The following is a 21,159-nucleotide window of genomic DNA, read 5'->3' as shown; positions in this document are numbered from 1 at the left end:
AGGTTACAGGAGTGGGCTGACATAAACAAGATGCGTTTCAATACTGACAAGTGCAGGGTGCTGCACTTAGGCAGTAGAAACCAGCAGCACACTTATAGACTGGGAAACTCCCTTCTTGAGAGCATGGAGGCAGAAAGGGATCTTGGAGTTATTATTGACTCCAAGATGAACATGGGCCGACAATGCGAGGTCACGGTTGTCAGGGCTAACCAGACCTTGTCGTGCATCCACAGGTGCATCTTAAGTAGAGCCAGGGAGGTGATCCTCCCCCTCTATACGATGCTGGTCAGGCCACAGCTGGAGTACTGCGTCCAGTTCTGTGCGCCCCATTTCAGGAGGGATGCGGACAACATTGAAAGAGTCCAGAGGAGGGCCACCCGCATGATCTGAGGACTACAGGGCAGACCCTACATTGAAAGACTGCGGGACCCTTCTGGTCCCCCCTAGTGAGTTTATAGACGGTCACCAGGTTCCCCCTCAGCCTTTTCTTGCGAAGGCTGAACAGGTTTAGGTCCCGCAGTCTCTCATTGTAGGGTCTGTCATGTTGTCCCTGGATCATGCGGGTGGCCTCCTCTGGACCCTCTTCATGTTGTCCACATCCCTTCTGAAGTGTGGCACCCAGAACTGGATGCAGTACTCCAGCTGATTTCAACATATCTGGGTGGGGGGGACGGTTTTGAGATTATAACAATGTTTTATTTTTTTCTGACTGGTTTAACGTGATTTTTATTTGGATATTTAACTAATTATTGTAAAGCATTGAAAATTGCCATTTAATTCCCTGTGGGCATCAAAGAAGTGATTTTTAATATATGTTATTTATAAAAGGTTAGGCTTACCTTGGCTTATATACCAAGCCCATTACAGTGATGTACATGTACTTCAATGCATCATGCACCATAGAACTTTTGCCTGATGAGACATTAACTTTTGAGACATTCTTCATAGAGGGAGAAATTCTTCATAAAAAATGAAACAGCTAGAATTTAAAATGTGAGAATGAACAAATTTAATATTCTATGAAAGTTTTCTTAAGGAAAAAAAATCATTTTTTCCAGGGAATGTCATGCTTGTAATTTCCCTGTTTCATTGCCTGAGAACTCAGAATAGAGGCAGTGGTCTTGGTGAGTAAAATACATGTTACAAAGGTTAGAAAAAGTCACCAAGCAATTTTTATTGTCTGTTTTTCATCAAGATGCTGAAAGTTGAAAATTTCACCCAGTGTTAATAATACACTATTAGTTACACATGACTGCTTTATTGGAGTTAAACCAACATGACTCCTGCTCACTCAGTCCTAAATTTCTCTAGCGGCCAGCTATTTAAGAAAACAAAAGCCTTCATAATTTGCAATATAGGTCAGTACTTAGCTATGGGAGTTTTAACACATATCAAGTGTTATTTTGAACTCTGGGCACTTGAGAAATATGCCACAGAAATATGGCTTAATATCAGTAGAAAATATTGGGAAAAGGATATGGATATTAAAAAATATATCATTCCTAAAAGAAAAAATGCAAAACAATTAGCTTCCTCAGGTTAAGAGGATATCACGACATGATATTGGAACAGATTTTCAGTTGCTATAAACAGTCATACCTTCAATGGATCCAGACCAATTAATCTGAATTTTTTTTAACTCAGTGGCTAAATGCATCATTGATTATGAATTTCCAGAAAAATGGATCCCTGTAAAAGAATTAACACCTCTCAGAATCACAGAAATCTCAAGGATCATCTGGGTTGGCAAGGGCAATAAGGTGCATAGTTGACAGCTTAAAGATCATAAGTTTAAGGTCACAGCAGAAGCATTTATGGCATAGCCATCTCAAATCCCAGTGAATCTATGAATTCTGCTTAATACCGTCACAAGGACATGAGAAGGAAGGTCCAGTCCCTTGCAGGAATGCTACTTCTAAACCATCCCTGGGCAGTGCTCAGCTTAGCTATCAGCCTCTCAAAAACCTTCCGTGTGGGAGATTCCACAGCTTCCTGGGGCAGTCTGTCCCACTGATTATTCCTCCCCTGGTGAAGCACCTTACAGTTGTCTACAATCAGCTTCATCCTTTTGCCTCTTCCCCTGCTTTCCAGTGCCTTAAGATCCTTATGAATTCTACTCCTATCCTCCAAGGTGTGTGTGGATTGCAAAGTTTTGTGTCATCTCCAAATATAATCAGGAAGCTCTCTGTTCCAGCATCCAAATAATTAATACATATTTTAAATAGCATTGGACCCAGGATATACCCCTGGGACAAACTACAAAAACCTCCTGCCATTCTGACATAGTTCCATTTATAATTATCCTTTACTTGTTATTATTGAGTCAATTTTCTATCCACTTTGTAGTTATTTTACATATCTCACACTTCTTCCATTTTCTTATGAGAGGGGGGACTTTATAAAAAGCTTTACTAAAGTCCAGATACACTATGTTTATTGCAATCCCTTCTTCCACCCAAGTACCGGTAGTTCTTTTGTCAAAGGAGGAAATCAAGTAAGTTTGACATGATTTGTTCTAAACAAATCCCTTCTGGCTGCTAGTGATTAGCTCACCCTCCTCCGGCGGCCTACAAATTTACTTCTTTATACTTTCCCCCACTTTTGGAAGGATCATTGGGAGCTGCAGGCATTTAGTAACTCCCAAAAAATAGATCTTCATCATTTCACAAGATCAGGCATCTAGGCTTTTTAGGAAACCTTTGCAATATGACATCTTCACTTGCAAACCCAGCATATGGAAACCTTCATACTTCATATTATTAACATTCAGATGGGATCTGGATGCATTTGTAGCCTTTCAGTAGTAAACTTTAGGCCTTTCCCATATTTTTCCTTTTGTAATGCCAGCATTATGCCAGTTTAATGGAGTAGATAATTAGGCCGAACACATTTAATTACAGAAAGAACTGAGGGTATCTACTACTGCAGAAATTAGTTTTAAGTTAAGAGTCTACTCATTCTCTCCCTCTCTCTCTCTATGATATACACAAAAGTATTATTTTAATGGCTGGGTCACAATAATGTTGGGAGATGAAGGCGTGGAATATGAGATAAATATTTGCCATACAAACATTTTAAAAGTCGATTACAAAAATATCTACATTAATTCATGCTGTGATTGCACTCAAAAGTCAGAAAATGCCAAAGCTTTCCTGAGCAAAGACAGTGGGAGATGAAGTATTGCATAACATTACTTAATCTTCTGAATTGAACTGAGATTCATCCAGCACAGTTGTGATCAGCTGTAAAAGTCAGGAGATTAGACATGTTTGGATGTTCTTTTTCCAGGTGACTTGAGGCACTGTTAATGGATGCAAATTTAGCATTTGACCTTTTTATCGGCATATGTCTTTAATAGGTGTGTATGAGATTAAATTACAAAAAAAGCAGTGCATAAAGAACAAGAACTTAGAAAATTAGGTTTCCCTTGGTCTCCTTCACCTCTTTGTTCAGATTTGTTATGCAGGACAGAAATTCTTAGGCCAAGGCTCTGCTAATATCAGGCAGAGTAGCTCAGCTGAAAGTAATGGAGCTTTGCTGGATTTATAGCAGCTGAGAATGATTCCATGTGCCTTTTTTTTTCTTTTTGTCTTCTTCTTTGTCAAAATTCAAAGTAAAAACAGGTAAAAGAGGATGACAGAATACTTGGCAATATCTGCAGTAAATGAACAATACCACTTTAATTATGTTTTTGTCATGAAACACCTGATTCAATAACATGTTTGTCAGCTAGATGTCTTCTAATCCTTCAGAAATGCCATTCTGGGAATTGATTACTCACCTGGCAAATATGGGCCAGTCAAGCAGCCCAGTATAATCAACTAGTTCTTCTAAAACAAATGACCCTGAAAGATAACCGTATGTTGAATTCGATGAGAATTTTGTGCTGACTTCACTGGAAACCATCATGAAATTCCCTGCAGGTTGATACTTCAGTGTTGCCAACTCACTGGTACCTTGAGTCAGGATTTGCCATTACATGTGGCTGTGTTTACTGTAAATATCAGAAAACCTGATTTCCAGCATTTATTTTCTCCTCTTCCTCACTTGCTATAGTTTATAGCTGGTTCACATTAAGACAATCATTTACTCCTCATTAGCGCTGCTATTCTGTAGAGCAGTGGGGCCAACTTTTTTGGCAGGTGTGCCACAGATTAGCTCTGCACCCTCCCCAATGGCCATTCCCATCCCCTTCCCCGGCTTGATCAGCCTGTGCTCACTGCCTGATCAGCTGCTCTTCTTTCTGCTTCCTTTCCTGTGCTCCCTGCCCAATCCTTTCCTTCAGGTTGTGCTTCCTGCCTTATGTGCCACAGTGTCACTTGACCCGTCCCCAGTCTGCCATGTACTGCACACACAGGCTGCTCATGCCAGCTGTGCCACAGGTTGGCTGCCCCTGCTATACAGAATCCCATAAAGTACGGTTATAAATCTAAGGTATATATGGAAAATTGTTTACAAAACATATACAGTGCATCTAGAGGTTCTGCATTATCGATCACTTCAATAGATTATGTTGGAAATACGTTCAGCTAATCAAAAATACCAAAAGTAATCTTTACCATGAGTTCTTTTATAGGTTGTAAAATGTTTTGAATGTAAACAGGAGGTTCCTTTATGCAAAAGTAGGGAAAAAAAGAAACTGTTCAGAAAATGTAATTTTCCAGAACATCTGGGACTTACCAATTAGAGAATGATGGTGGGGGGTGGGTATTATTAAATTTAAATTCATGATGACAGAATAGCAAGATATTTCATTTAAGGAAAGGTATACATTTTTAAGAAGCACTTCTTCAAATAATCATGCAGCCAGGTTGCAAAGTTACTTCAGGGTTTTTGGTTGTTTTGGTTTTGTTTTGATAATTTTACTGCTGCATCTAAGGGGCCTGTATTTGAGATCTAATTCTTAAGTCGCTGTCCATTTCCACATGCAAGCAATACGCTAGCAGAATTTAGATCGGGAGGGGCCGTGGAAATCAATTCTAAGTCCTGAAAAGTGACCCATAACATTAACAGCTGGAATGGTGGTAGATCCTTTTAAAATACTGAGTCCACCAAACACTTAAGCAGGTATTTAGTTCCAGTGAAGTTAATAGGAGTACTCATATGCTTAAAGTTAAGTTCACACTTAAGAACTTCGCCAGATTAGGGCCTAGGTCAGTAACAGCTGTCACTACAATATATAAGGTTCTTAGGACATCTGGAAATCAATATACTCCTCCTATGTAAAGATCTTACCAATCCACATCATCTGATCATTTTAAATGCATGACTTTATTTTAATTGCTATTTGATTTTGCTTTTCAGAATGTTCTCAATAAAATTTAAGGGAAGTTGTCCAAGAGTGCTGGTAGAATGGGAATAAATATTCAAAGAGTGATTACATTACCTAACTAGTATAGCCTTTCAGTGAAAAACTTTGCAGTCCATACTCGAAAGGTGGAGACAGGACTCTAGAAAAAGTGGGGTGGACACACAATAGACAGCTTTACTGATGTAAGTCACTCTACTCCAAGAGAAAGTTAGTTCTCAGGAAGTGAAGGATAACTCTATGCTGCTATATGTTATACCAGTGAACCACTTATACATTCATTCCCCTGATCAACTTCATTGTTGAAGCTGGGTGTCATTTTACTCAATGCAAACTGACACCTTCTCTACTTGGTGACAAGATGCTGTAATAGCACCAGCTTGGGAGGCCAGTCATGTGTCCATTCCTTGCTATGGAGTAAATTTTCTCTGGAGTAAATTGGGGGGTAAATTATTCTGTATTAATCATGATAAGTTTGCACCCAAAGTTCCCTGAACTAAATGGATAAAGAGCTGCCTACAGGATTGTTCAGAAATTCAGCCATAGGACAGATGGATACAAAATGGAATTTCTGACTCAGAAGATTTTCATTTGGAAAATTTGTTTTTGCTTTGAATTTGGATGGACAATCAAAAATCTCAGCTTTTGTGCAAGGGAAGTTCCAAAATATTTCAATTTGGAAACAATGAAACCACTTTACTGAAACAAAATATTTTCATAATGACAAAATATTATCATGGAAGACTCTAAGCAGAAAGACAACCATAACGTGAGAAAGTCAGTACTAAAGTGTGCCATTTTGTTTTCCAATCCTTTCATAATTTTTCCTTTGAAAATTTTATCAAAATTGATGGATTTCTACAGAACAATTTGTTACCATAAAATGACATTTTCCTGGTTCAACCGAAAAAAATACCACCTGTTTTAAATCATTTTTCCAGAGAAGCTTTAGAAATTATGAATGGATGCTTTGCTTTAATCGTGCAATCTCGGAACTCCTTATCAATAATTTTGTATATACTAAAACTTTTTGATTATTAAAAAAAGCCACAGTTAATCTTTAGAGCATCTGTTCAGTTCATTGAGGAATATCAAAAGTTTATGGAAGCTGTTGGGTGCCTAGCTCTTAAAAAAAAATCAAGCCACTTATCTGGGTTCCCAATTATGAGTTTAAAAGTTTAACTTTGGCTTTTGTCTTTTAAAATCTTGCCTAATTTATTCAGGATTGTTTGTTAACTTACTGAGCTTATTCCATCACTTAGCCCACATATTAGAGGTAGAACCATATTAAAATATATCATAATACAATTTATTGTTTATGATAGATACTGGAAGTTCCGGTTGTATATCAAAAATATGACATTTAAAATCACATCTTTATTTCATTCCAAAGTAATAAAGGATTGTTTTGGCCTGACATGTTTATAACATCATGTGGTGGAGTCAATTATGTACCAGACAATTGTCTATTGGTTCAATCTATAGCCCCTAGGACTTACAGAACAAGACAATGTCATATAAAAGTAATGCAAGGTTTGCTGGCACAGCTGTACTTTATTTTAAGAAGACTACTAACAAGGCGTCTGATCCAAAGCCCACTGAAGTCAATAGAAAGACTCATTACTTTCGATGCGCTTTGGATCAAGTCAACAACGATTTCATTCTTCTCCATGCTCAATAGCCATGGACATTAGACTCCTACTTTGCTATTTTAAGAAAGCAAGACTTTGAACTATTGCAATTTTATAGTGTAGTATATATAGTTATAACTGACAGAAAATATCTGTCAAAATAATCATTATTAAATAAAGGACATGAGAGCCCTGTGTTTCAGCTTTAGAAATATTCTCCCCACCACAGGAAACAAACTTCTGTGATAAACTGTGGGTATATCTACACATTCATTAATGTGCTTTAGATACTGCGTATTTAGTTTAGTACTTCATTTAACAAAGTACTAACTAAATGTGCAGTACCTACAGTTACTGTGCAGTAGCACTGGCAAACGGTTCTGTAGCGATGCTTACTGTGTATTAGCCTAATAACACTGCACAGTAGGCTACTAGCACAGTTTCTGCTGTGACACGCTAGTATGCAGCATTATTAGTTTAATGTGCCGTAAGCATCTTGTATAGATGAGCCCAGTGGGTAGCAGAGTTAACTTGGCTAAAGCAGGCCCCCTCCATTTCTCTCTCAGTGGGATGGGGAAGGCTGGGGCCAGAAACTGTGCTGGCCCAAGCAGCCTTACCTGAGGTCAGAACTGTCCCTAGGAGTGTGCAGGGGTCTGGGGCATATTGGCCTGTGTGGGACCTGGGGTGGGGGGCAAAATTGTGCATAAGTGGGGGACAGCATGAACAGCAAGAGGGGGTGGTGACTGCCCGCAGAAGCCTATATGGCACTGTCCACAGGGCCCCCCAAAGGGCCTGGTGCGGTCGCCCCGATTCCCCTCCCCACCAGGGATGGCTCTGCCTGGGGCTCTGGGGGCCGGGAAGCTGCAGCCCTGGCACTTCTGCAGCTGGAAGCTTGGCCAGCAGCTAGAGCATAGCTCTAGCCAGCCAGGCTCCAGTTTTGGGTGATATACACTGCTGCCAGATGTACTACCCCACCTTTTTTTTCCCATTACAAGGTAGCAGCATGGGGAATGCCTGAAGATGCAATGCGTGGTGCCACCAGTGGGTCTGCAGCGCCACATACCGCATAGCTGCGTTTGTCTGGATGCAGCCTGGGAGGTTCAAATTTTGAACTTGGCACCAGGGCCACAGCTTGATCTTGAACATATGGGCATTTTGTTTCCTTCCTAAAAATTAAGCAGAGACTGCCTCACCTGGAGGAGCTTATGCAAAGTGTAAATCTCAGCATGTAAAGCAAACCACTCATTTTTGTTTTCACTCCATTTTCCCTCAGTTTGAAACAATTTGGTTCTCATTAAAGAATTCACTGCTGTGTGTGGAGAAGAACAGCTCTATCTACCTACAAGGAGAAAAATTGTTCTGTCGGGGAAGGAGACACCGAGCAGCTTCCAAAACTCAAGCCCCAACTCTCACCCCGGTCAATAAAAAAAAGGGAAACATGCCCGCTGCTGGCAAGATGCATCACAACAAGCTGTAACTTGGAAACATCTTGAACAATGTCACCACGACCAAAGAAGAGACAAGAGACCTCCTCAGTGAGGTGAGGAAACAATTGGATATGAATTGCTCCAGGTGTGTGATTTCTCTAACTTTGTTGTTAAAGATTGTATTTACCTTAATTTACTGCATTTTAAATTGTCGCACCTCAGGCTTATGAATAGTCCCAGGCTTTATGTTATATTAGTTGTCCATGTTTGTCCAGAGGGTGATGGGTCTTCCTAATTTGTTTCTCCCAGATGAAATCACAAGATGAGACCAAAACAAAAAACCAAAAACCAGAGGAAAGGCCATACCAGAGAGAAAAAGGCTGTACCACATGTGGCAATCATAGCAGTATTACAGAACGCATTTCAGACTAGGCTAATTCAATGGCTTAATAAAAGAGCACTGTAGATAATACCTACAAACATCTCCATTTCTTCCTTCCAAAGACCTCACTGAAAAACCCACCAGCAGTCTCATTTTTTTTTTAATCAAAGATGATTTCACACAAAATTATAATGCCCTTTTACAGCAAATGTCCTTATTCCAAGCATCCTGATTAAACAAAGAAAAACACAGGCCCAACAGTAGCTTAATACCAATTTCCATGTGTAAGAGCAAAGCCCCTGAGTCACAGCAAATCTATCCTGATCAGTCTTCACCTCAGGTTGCCACAGAAAAGCCCTCAAGGACAAGGAGAAAACGTGCTGTTTGCCTGACCCAGCCCCTAAATCTCTGAAATAACTCTTCTCCACACACTATAGAGCTCCTGCCAGATTGCAGCATAGGAGTAATTATTTGCTTGCTGGGTTAGCGTAGTTCTTCCACATTCCCTTTTCTGCTTTAGGCATTTGCATTGCACCTATCTGGCCCCCACTGAATGGGACTTGCACACCATTTGTTATGTGGCAAAATTTGAAACAAGAGGAACTGCAAATGCTTAATGGCTCATACCTGTCAATCACAAAACAAAAATTATAAATGTTAGAAGCCAGACAGGAACGTCTCACACAAGTATTTTTTTCCACTGGACAAAAAGGCAAGTCATCAAAACAAACAAAGTTGGTTTTAGGAAATCTCCTGACTCTATATGTTTTAATAGTTTTCAAGACTTTAAGTGAGGTTTTACAATATTTTTTAAAACAGGTTTCAATTAGTTTTAAAGCTCTTAAATAGTACATGAATACAAATTTAGTAAATTGAGACTGAGGTCTGATTGAGACTGATTGAGAAAAGGTCAAAATCTAAATGAAACATTTTGAACTTGTCTAAATAAATTGCTTCAATTGATCAGAAGTGAGATACTTTGCCATTTGTTGGTACATAACACACTTTGGAAATGTTAAATGTTTTTCAAGATCTTGGAAATGTTTATGAGTTGGTAGTAGGATCAGAGTGTTGTTGTAGCCAGAACAGTCTAGGAAAGGTTGGATGGGCAAGACGCTTTTGTGATACCTTTTATTGGACCAACTGTATACTTGGAAGAGCTGTTAGACAAAGTTTCAGATATCAGGTGCCCTTCCTCAGGTCTGAAGAAGCAGCAGACACATGCAGGCTATGCTAAATATTAAAGAAATATTCCCTGCAAATGCAAACAGTCTGCAGGGAGGAATGGAGGATGACCGGGAATGAAGAGGTATAAACAAGCCATTAGAGGACGTAAGTGCAGTGGCATAGACAATCAGCAAGACAGTTCAAGACAGAAGTAGCAGGAAGATGACTGTTGCAATGAGCCATTGTCTACATTAAAACCAGATGGTAAACTTGGGTCCTGTTAAGGTCAAACAAATAGGTGGCCTGTATTTGTTGACAGAACTGTTTTAAACATTAAATGCTCACTCAAATACAACAGAGAAAATGAGATTCTTTTGAAATCAAATCTTACATTCGATTTTAAAAGAATACACTGCAGTACCATCCCCCACTCCCTAGTTACAAGTAGACGCTATTGTATTCCCCCCACCCCTACCCTCACTGTCTTAAACTCTTGCATAATGCTGTAGGTCAGTGCAAAACAGCTGGTTTATTCCAATGCAGGCAAATGAGTCCTGTGTATATACCTAGAAAGCAGAATCGGGATCATTTCAAGGTCAATGGCCCTAAATAGCATGGACCAAATCCCGTTGCAGATGTAAATGAGTTTAGCTCCACTGAAATCAATAGAGCTAAAGAGTTATGTTAGTTTACAGCATTTGGGGGCCCGGGCTTCTAAATGACAGGTCTGGTTCTTAAAGGTGGTAGATAAAGTGTGTGGTAGATAAAGTGTCTTTCTTCTGTATGTTAACAAGCACCTTTCATGTACATAGCAACCACTGTAGAGAATGTGAAAATTAATGCATTAACATAAAGACAAAAAGGGAGAGATTGCAAAGGCTTGCCTTGCTGTGTTTCCAGCTTCCCAGGGAGTACAGGCAACACGCAGCTGAGATGCAGCGCACCTGCTCTTCAGGTGGGAGTACTGAATGTACATCTGCTTCTCCCTGCTAGAGTAGTTGTGACCATTGGCCCTCCTTTTAATAAACCTGCTTCTTCTCATTCCCCAGTCACCATAAACTAAAGTATGCTGTAAACAACACAAGCTATCATTCATTGCTTGGATCTGTACTGTTGCCAGGTATCAGTACCACTGTAACTTGGTGAATGCCGAGTCGGGCATCACAGCGTATATTGAGATACAATCCATATATGGGGAATAACCTTTTGCAAATAAGTGCATGTCAGTGCAGAAATGCAAGGTGTTTCTAACTCTTTCACTGCACCAGCATAACTTCACCTTCCTGCCAGTTCCTACAATTCTCAGCTGCGTATCTGTTTTTCAAAGCCAGCCTGATTAGAGGATGTAACATTTCCATGTGCTAACATATTCTCATGCAGCGCTCGACATGCGAATGTGATGTGACGAATTCTATGAAGTGCAAGATTAGGGCTTTTAAAATAATTGTGATAAATGATAGCATCTGCATGCGCTAATTTTCCTCAAGATGTGTTAGATTAAATTAATGAAGTGAATGTCCAGAATAGCAAACATTAGCCATTTGTGTGACCACTGCTTGGAATCCTCCCACTTCTTTATGTGCTTTCAAGCCATTGTGAGGGTAGGTAGAAGGAAGAAAAAGAGTAAGTTAACCCTATTTTCTCCCTGAACATCTAGTGGATAAATGGAATTTGCTCACCCAACCAAAATGCCCAGATTTGAAAACTGAGTTTATAGTGTCACAAGATGGCTAAGGGCCCATGTTTCCTTTGATTCTATAACTTGAAACAAAGACATGTTCATGTTATATATTTATTACTATTGACGTACAATATTCAAGCCTGACCCTGAAACTGAATCATGACAAATTTCCACTGGACTACAATGGCCTTTTGCCCAAGCAAAAATTGTTGGATTGGGTCTGTTCTTGTGAAGACCATGAATTATTAGCGATAGCCCTGGATTTAGGACTCTGGATTCTGACTTTCCAAGAGTCTGCCAAGATGCAGAAGTAAGTGGTGAGGGGGAAGGGAGAAGCGTGCACCAAAAACTTGTTTCCCCATTATTGCACCCTTGCAAGAATCTGTGCATCTGTAACAACGTATGCCACTTTTCCTCTACTGGGCCGATCCCCCTCCCAACAGATTGTGCCAATGATCAAAATTGCTGTGATCAGTTCTCTAGGTCCCCCTTAGAGTGGTTCAGGGTGCAGGTTTGGGAAGGCACCAGCTTGAGTCAGACATCAGAATCTCAGCTTTAAAGTTAATTGTGTCTAGCCCTGCTAGTTTGAAGTAAAGCTCAAACATGTGGCTCAGATATAACAATGCAGCAATATCAGCTTGAACCTGTAGAATGAATGAGAGGCAAAAACAGGCACTAATTCCAGGGAAGAACTCACCTCCCTGGCCCTCCCAAAGTGTTGAAGGTATAGACACCTCAGCAAGCTCTATAGAGTTGACTTCCTGATGGTAATCCATTGCACTGCTTGCTTCTTTCTGCTTCTTAAGTCAGACTTGGGGGAAAAGTGGCAGACCTCTCTCAAACACCGTCCATTCGCGGGGGACAAAATGAAAAATCATTGACAGAGGGTTATGAAGATCACAAAGGTTTCTCTCCCTTCCCTCTTTCCTTCCTTACATGCTTTAAATCAGCATTAAAATAAGTAACAACAATGAAAGCTTGGATGCTCGTTGTGATAATGATAAAACCCCCATTTGAATAAATGTGGCGGTTAGCAATAAAGCTATTGTTTCAGGGTCTTTGGACTGCATCAGCTCTACTGGTTTCATATTTTCAAGGTTTCCTCTGCAACCAGTTCAAATGAAAACTCTGTTTCTGGAAAAGAATATGACAGCCTTAGAAATAAATGTTAGGTGAGCAACCTAATCCAATATAGCCCAGACAAATGCCAAACCTGTGTGCTCTATAATCAGAGTGAAGCTGCATTGATTTTCCTTCTGCCAAATATCTAATTTGCCTTATTTTGCAGCTCTTACACATATGAACAGTCCCACTCAAATCAGTAAATTACTTGATGAGTAAGTGATTTAGTTTTTGGTTTAAGGGGTTCAACCCAACACTTTATGATATATGGTTTCTCCTCATGTATTAGTTTGACTGTTGATGTTAGAAGTAAAACAGTCTTACAGTATTTGCTGGACACTAATAGATATCTAAGGACCAAACCTAATGCATATGTGGTTTTTGGCTTTCTACACAGTGGACAGTGAGGTATTACCTACCCATGGCAAAGCACAGCAGCTGTAGAATCAGCTTAGCTGCAATTTTCCTTTTTCTAACTGGCTCCAGAGATTAGTATTGGGTAGCAGTTCTCAACAGCCTTCACACAGGGAGTGTTGTAACACTTAATCATGCTCTTTCTTCTTGTCAAGATGCAAGACCTTTGGGGGGATGTCAAAATATTCAGCTATTTACAGAAGCCTATTGCTAAAGTAGTGCTTAATGTATGTATATATGTAAATAGTTAATAGCTAAGGTGCCAGTAGACAGCATTCAAAAGTACTTCCAGTTCCTGGGTTTTGTCTAATCCATGCTCTGAAAGGAGCTTCCTCTCTGTAGTTCTTCCATAAAGTCCTTTACTCTAGCAGGAAGGAGGAATGTGAATGAGGACCCGAAAAGAAGAGAAGATACATATGCACCAAAACAAAGGATAAAAAAAAGTAAATTGTTTGAACTTAAACCCAGTACTTTTATGCCCATCCTGATACTAGGTTTGATACCTATGTATTATGGCAGTGGCTAGCTTTAAATGAGATTAACCATAGATTCTTCATTAAAAAGGAAGGCATTATGGAAAGTGCAAAGATTATTTCATTTACCTTAGAAGGTGTAGCACTTTAATTGGCTATACAACCAGTCAGATATGCAGCATACACACAGCTTCTCTCTGAGCAGGAACAACTGAATACACATTTTTGAAAATATATAAAGTATAATTTTTATTAATAAAACTGTAAAGGTAGTTGTTGTCTACCAAAATAATTTGTGACATTTAAGTAATGTTATATTTAAAATCTTACTGGGTATTAAATGAATTTGAAATTTAAAACATTTTTAGAGAAACTATATTAAAATGTAGTGCTTTGTGCAGTGGTTGTTCACCATTTCTTTCCAGTTTTAAGCTAACTTTGAATGCTGTACAATCAACAGCTCAGCTCAACTTCTTCCATCTAAAGTAGTAAAGCCATGACCAAGCCAGAAACCTGTTTCATAACACACTGGAAATATCAGAGACATCCAGATCTGAACCTGAACTTCACCATTGAGACCTCTTCATAAAATATGCCTGAACTGGTATCTCACTTTGGGAGACCTTGTATTTTAGGAAATCTTGATTTTGGATGTATAATTAGATTGACACAAAATGGGGTATATTTCAGATTAAGATTTGCCTTAGGCAAAGGAGAAAAAAGCCCCAGAAAAGATTAAATAATGAGAGTGGAAACTATGATTACAGTCACTAAGAGACAGACCTTTATTTCATTTTCATCTATAGATGTATTAAGCCAAATGTGACGTATTTCTGTCAAAAAGTGCATTTCATCCCACCATAAAATAGGCCATTTTCATGGTGTCTGGATAGAGAAGATATCAGTAGGGATCTCCATGGCATGTATGCAAAATGTTCACATAACGCACACCCTTTTAGTTTTCTTTCCAATGGAAAAAAGACGGCTTTGTTCAGCATAAGACTCTCATGACAGGACTGAGATTGAAATGAGACTTGTCACATTCACTTAACAGAAAGCATTTACAAAAATAGCTTTAGTTTTAAACCACATGGATTTATTTCCCCACCAGAATATTAGGATGAAATGCACACTTTCTTCTCCTCTTTAAATCCAGGCAAAATTCCTATGATCAACCAAGTTCTACATTTTGACCACGCGGCATCACAATTCAGAGGTCTAACCTATTGCTTGATTGAGAAGTTTGATCTTTATGGCCTCTTTTTTAACCAAAGAAATGTGTTTCTTAAAAGGAAGACTCACTGAAGGATAAAATTTGTTTTATTTAAGTCCATGATTTTAAAATTACAATTTAACCCTTTAAAAATAATATATTGATATCATTTGCAGCTACTTTTCATCTGTTTGAATGTGATATTGCGTTACTGGGTTCCAGGATTATGGTTAATATCAGCCATTTCCTCAGGTCCTGTTTGTGATCTGAAGAGTTTGTGAAAAACATGAGTCCCAGTTCCTAATCTTCATAGTTTCATCATTTCATAGTTAGTAGGGTTGGAAGGGACCTGAGCAGATCATCAAGTCCGACCCCTGCCGCCACGGCAGGAAAAAGTACTAGGGTCAAACGACCCCAGCAAGGTGTACATCTAGCCTCCTCTTAAAGATCCCCAGGGTAGGAGCCAGCACCACTTCTCTTGGAAGTTGTGTGAGGGATAATGAAGCTCTTTACTAGATTAGTTTATTCATGAAACTTAGGGTATAGACAGACATTCATTTGAAGCACTCCAAATCTCTCTCCAATTTAGAATACTCCAAATTCAAAATATTTCATCTCTATGCAGAAGTGTAGCCCCCATCCTCTCCCTCTGGAGTGCTTCAAAATGGCTGAAGGGATGCAGCAGGGAAGCTACTTTTGAGCCAAGAAATCCAAGGGGCTGGAGACCAGGAATGCATCTCAGCTTCCAAAGATCCAAGAGCCAAGCATGCAGCAAAGTTCATCGGCCGTCTCCACTTGAGGTTGTGGGGAGTGGAGCACTGAGGAGTGCTGGAAAACAGAGAAATCTCCTGTGGCAATAGGCTGGGGGGTGCATGCATTTCAGGAGTCACTTTAAAATGAAGCACTTCACAGAGATCCCTCTTTTTTTTAGGGGCATTTTTGAAACCCTTCTTTGAGCCTGAACATCTGTACCCTTGCTAGGTGTAGTGTTTCAGGAGGACTTAGACTGCTTCAAACAGCACATCTGTCTACAGCCTACAACACACGGTGGCATGATACATTTCATATAATTGGCTAGATGTCAAAACATTTTTTTTTTTTTTATTTGGAATCATATTCAAAGATTATCTTTCTGGTCATTATGATGAGTGAAACGAACAATTCACTATTCCCAGGAAGAACAGATTGTAGCTAGCTATCAAGATAAAAGCAGAGCCCTACCAGCCGACAAAGGCTGACTGTCAAAATTAGAAGGCTTTTTCCAATAGAAAAGCCTACATTTCAGCTTAATGCTCAGATAATCTCTCTCAACCTTTATTCACTTTAATGGGTGTGAACAGAGGACTGACTTGTCTATTTTCAACCAAAGAAGATGTAAGAAGATAGTAAATGTGCAGTGGAAGTGACACCAGAAGCAAGCACTTCTTGGTCAAATTAAAATGTATGGTGTTAAGCTGTTTGTGTGTGGGCACACAGAACCTGTAAGCATATGACCTTAAGTTGGAGATGTTTAATGTTTTTTTCTCAGGAAGTACATTTTGCCATAGCTTGAGCTTGTTTAATTGAGGCTGTCAATTAACTATAACAGAACTGATATGGATAGAGCTCAATGTTTAATTCAGAAGGGCAACCTGAAAAAAGTTCCTCAGAGATGCACATGGAATCCCCCACCGAGACAAGAGCACCCATCTACAAAATACATTATACAGAGTTGTTTTCCTCCGTTCTTGTGCCCAACGTCACAAAAGAGAACTACTTAATTTTGTGGTGCTGCTTCTGGACTAAGAGCTCAGGAGAAATCAGTAGTGTTTGGTCACTAAATGGAAAAGATCCTTCATAGCTGCATGGCACAATACACAATGGCAAAGATACAGTATTGCAAATACATTGGAAAACTACAAACCATTACCTAAAGTTTGATTTCCTTGGTCCATTCCTTCCCAGCCTCTGTCCTCTCCCTCTACAAACTCCTGTTTTCTCATCTTTTCAAGACGTACCAGCGGCACATTGCTTAGTCCACAAGACAGACTGCTATACTGTATGGATGGGCCACGGCAGTACTACTGCCAACCCTTATGACTATGGTGGGCCTTGAGACATTTGGAGTTTCTCTACATCCCAGCTCTTAGAGTTAAATAATTAAAAAAAATCTGAAAGCTAAAAGAGTCTTAATTCATTTCTACACTTCATGATGAGAGGGGAAAGCTTGGCAATGCAACCAGTGTATTCTAAAGGCTCAAAACCCAGAAGGCAATGACAAAGCAGCAACAATATTGGTTTTTTTTCTATTCAAAATCTTATGATTCAAGTCACTCATGAATTGGTGATGGGTTCTGGCTCTCAGTTTTGAACACTTGGGGTTGGCAATAGTCTAGCAGACATTTCTTTTCTGCAAAGAAAAGACATTTCTGCAAAGGCAGGCAAACGCTATTCTTTTATCTTCCATAATCAAGTGCAGTTTGGAAATAAGGTTAAAAGCTTTTCCTGATGCTGGTACATGAGCCTGGATCCAAACACTTTTTAAAGGCATAGTTGGAAGTGGCTGTGGGGTAAAGAAAATTATTCTGTCATCATTAATCTATAGCCAATGCTTAGGAGGGAAAATGCTAGTCTTCAAAGCATTTGCACTGATTCTGAACACACAGAGGATAGTGTAAGAGGATGCCATTTCTTTGTAGTTACTTCACAATAGAGCCACTTTTTAAAAAGTAAAAGACTAAGCTCTGGGTCTTCTGTGAACCCAGTCACAAGGAAGAGGCAGATGGCTAAGCAAAAGACTATATGCCAATTGAAATAATTTAATGAAACAGAAATAACTTAATTTTTTTCAGTTACTTGGAAAAGCCACAGAAATAATAGAAATAGAAGAAATGTAGATGTTGAGGGAGAACCCCTTCCCCCACCAGTGTTTCCACTACCTCTCCAACCAAAAACCTGACCTGTAGTAAAGCTAAATTTTGATTTTTCAAATTGGAAGGCAGATTCAATTTGGCAGTTTGAGATTTGAATTAGAAAAACAGGTAGATGATCAATCAAAGCATCTGAGAGAGACACAGTTCAAATATCTCTGGAATTTGGCGAGTGGAAGAAAAAAAAAGCAGCAGCAGCAAAAACAGTTTTACCCTAAACAAAAAAAAAAAAAAATCCCCTCTCTTTTCATTTCACCAATTGAAAAAAAAATGATCTCCCAGATAGAGTAAAACTGTTACTATAATTGAACTAGAGTGCAATCGTACTACAGCCAGTGCTAGTAATAACATTTATTCAGTCCAAATCTTTGTTCTTTGTGGTTTCAAATACATCAATGCATTTGCCTAGGACAGCCTTCCTGTTTTACTATTTCATTTGCTCTTGGGTGGGAAGAGGAGTCCTAGAAAAGCACAGCATACATTTCAGTTTCTCGATTCCCCCCCTAACCATGCGAACCCTCTCCTCTCAAAAAACAAAGTGTAAGCTCTCACTGTACACTGAGAATGTTTACAATATCCAAAATGAAAAATAATGTTTTACAGGTGTAAAAAGATGTTGTTGACAATCCTTTTGGCACTGTGTCTGGTGTACACCATTCATTTCACTTGCATTAGCAGCTAGAACTCGGTGTACACTTACGAGCATTTTGATTTTGTCTCTCTATTGTTTTCAATTAGAAGCTTTTTTGCATGTGATGCACCAAGGGAAAAACAACACTTAGAGTTAGGAATAAGGTACTCCCGGAGACAAATATGATTAATGGGATAATCTTGTAGATTACAATAGTTAGAGGCAGTTCCTGCCATTTCCCACTCTCTGAGGACTGGTTCTGCTCGCATCCAATACAAACAGCTGTAGATTCCTCAATACCATTATTATCCAATGTAGGACTATGTTCTGCATGTTAAAACTCCTATAACATGCATCTTCTATAATTGTCTATTGTCTAGCATGAGCTTTACAAGCTAAATCTTCTAATTTTGTGATTGCTTGATTAAGGGAGGATTTGTGAAGTTACAATTAAGTTTTAAAGTGTGTGTGTGTGGGGGGGGGGGGGTTTATACAAACGTATCAATCTATATATAGATTCCACAGGATTACAAATGCACAGACTGTTCAGGTATATTGTTGATACACTATTTTAAAAACTTTAATCAGATCCTACATCAAGATCTAGTAGACCACATTCTATCAATTGCCTTCATTAGAAAAAAAGTGATCAAAAGGGATTACCTGACTGATAATATTATTTGCTGACTTCTTAATGTGATTTCTATTCGAGTGGGGTTTAAACATATAGAATAAGCAAGGCCCTCTATTCTCTATAGGAAGCTAGACCTAAATTCTGGGGCAAGATGCTTATGTTGTATAGCACTACATGCTACAGAAGTGAGAAGCTGGGGCAGCTCTTGATACATTTAAAACTTAAGTGTCTATCAATTAAATTAGAACTGAAAACTTTGATACTGAGCTCAGTTTATTATATACTGCCCCTTTAATTTAGAGTGTACTGGAGAAATATATTGAACACAAATCTATATGCTGGACATTTTTCACAGAAGCTAGAGATCTTGGCAAATATTTTGGCAGGCTATTTTAGGAGTAGCATTCCTGAATTCATACAGGGGGTTGGATCAGATGAATCTTGAGGTCCCTTCCAACCCTATGGCTACAAACAGATGTCACATCTGTCCCAGAATAAACCACATTATCCCAGAACAAGAGTGCAGTTGCGCAGATGTCCATGTTCATTGGTCCAGGGTAAAAGGTTGGGATAACCTAAAAAGGTTATCTTAAAAAGGTTCACAGAATAAGAAGTATAGGGTGCCATCATTGAATCAGCAACAGAAAAGTGATAGTGCATTAGGGGACTCACTAAACCCTAATTAAAAGGGCAATGCGAGTTACACGTCAGTTCTGGGATATTTCTGTTCTGGGACAGACACGGGCACAACTTGTCCAGAGACAAATTCAACATTTGTTCCTACCCCGAGATTCTATGATCAGTTCAGTGTTGTAGCATAAGCATACGAGAATGATGTTTCAATTAAAATCATCAGGAGTGGAAAAAAATTAATAATAGTTGTATATAAACTATTGCCACTAGTCTTCATACGTAACACCACACAGATGCGTGAAGTATGCTCCTTCTAAAGAATTCTTTTGAGTTGCTCTGAAAAAATCAGATGAGATAAAAAGCATAATGCTTCCCATGCTAGGGGAAAAATTAAATACAATAGAGGATAAGTCTGGTAAACTCCACTGCTACCAAATTTCAGAGTAAACAAGTTATATGCATTATCCTAGAAGCCCTTTCAAGTATGCATGGTCTGCCTGGACACCTGCACCCCTGCCTCAAACTTTTTGGTCTGTATTTCTGAATTCATTTTCGTATATACCTTTCATCATCTCAAATCTATTCCTACTCATATACAATAGGTATCACAGATACCGACACAAAGTTAACGTTTAATTACATCAACGTTCTCTCTCAAATAAAAAAAGAAAAACAAGTGTAACCTTACCCATTGGTATCACCAAGGACGTTTCTGTTTCTGTAATCTCCCTTTCATAGAAATCCTTCCTTTGCCTTCTTCCTCATAGCTATCCTCATTTTCTCCCTACTTAATAAGACTTTGAATAATCTTTGTGCAGTTATTCCTCCAAGAGCAAGAAACAAACTTGAAATTACTTATCTGGATATAGCTGATTCTTTCCTCCTTTAATATTGTTTCATTCCATCAATTAGAACTTCCTCCTTGTTTGGTCTTATTTCAGAAGTACAACTGAGCATGGGGAAACTGGAAAGTTCAGGGAGCAAGATAGTTCAAGGATTAAACCTGAATTACTTTGCTCCCAATTGTTGACGTCCATAGTATTTTGCTTTTTGATTACATTGGTCATTGTCTGTGGCCCCTTGACTATGACTGACAAAACTTTTTTTTTAAATGAATTTCTTCAAAGTAAACATGTAGGGCTCTCAGAACTTAGTGCCATATATCTGTGCCCACTGACAACTTCATTTTTGAAATCCCCTTAAGATACAGCCTTCAATCAGAAGAAACCCAAATTTGTATTTCCTTCTCTTTGCTAACAAAAATGTATCTTCAGAAATATTGCCTTCCTATCTAGCTGAAGAAATACTCCAACTGGGAAGTAGTCCTAGACACAGGCATCTTCAAATGTTAGTCCTACACACACCAGCATTTGTAAGATCCTTTCACCTGTCAAGAGGCTTAAATCCCCATCACTTCACTCTACTCCCTTCCCAGGCTCCACAGAAGTAATCAACTCTTCCTGAACTTTAGTTTCCCTATGCTCAAATGTTCTTCTGAAATCTTGGCCAGGGGATACACATGCCCAGTGCATGA

This window comes from Crocodylus porosus, unplaced genomic scaffold (genome assembly GCF_001723895.1).
Source record: "Crocodylus porosus isolate Cpor-Errol unplaced genomic scaffold, CroPor_comp1, whole genome shotgun sequence".
NCBI classification, from domain to species: Eukaryota; Metazoa; Chordata; order Crocodylia; family Crocodylidae; genus Crocodylus; species Crocodylus porosus.
This window is presented reverse-complemented; position numbering follows the sequence as displayed.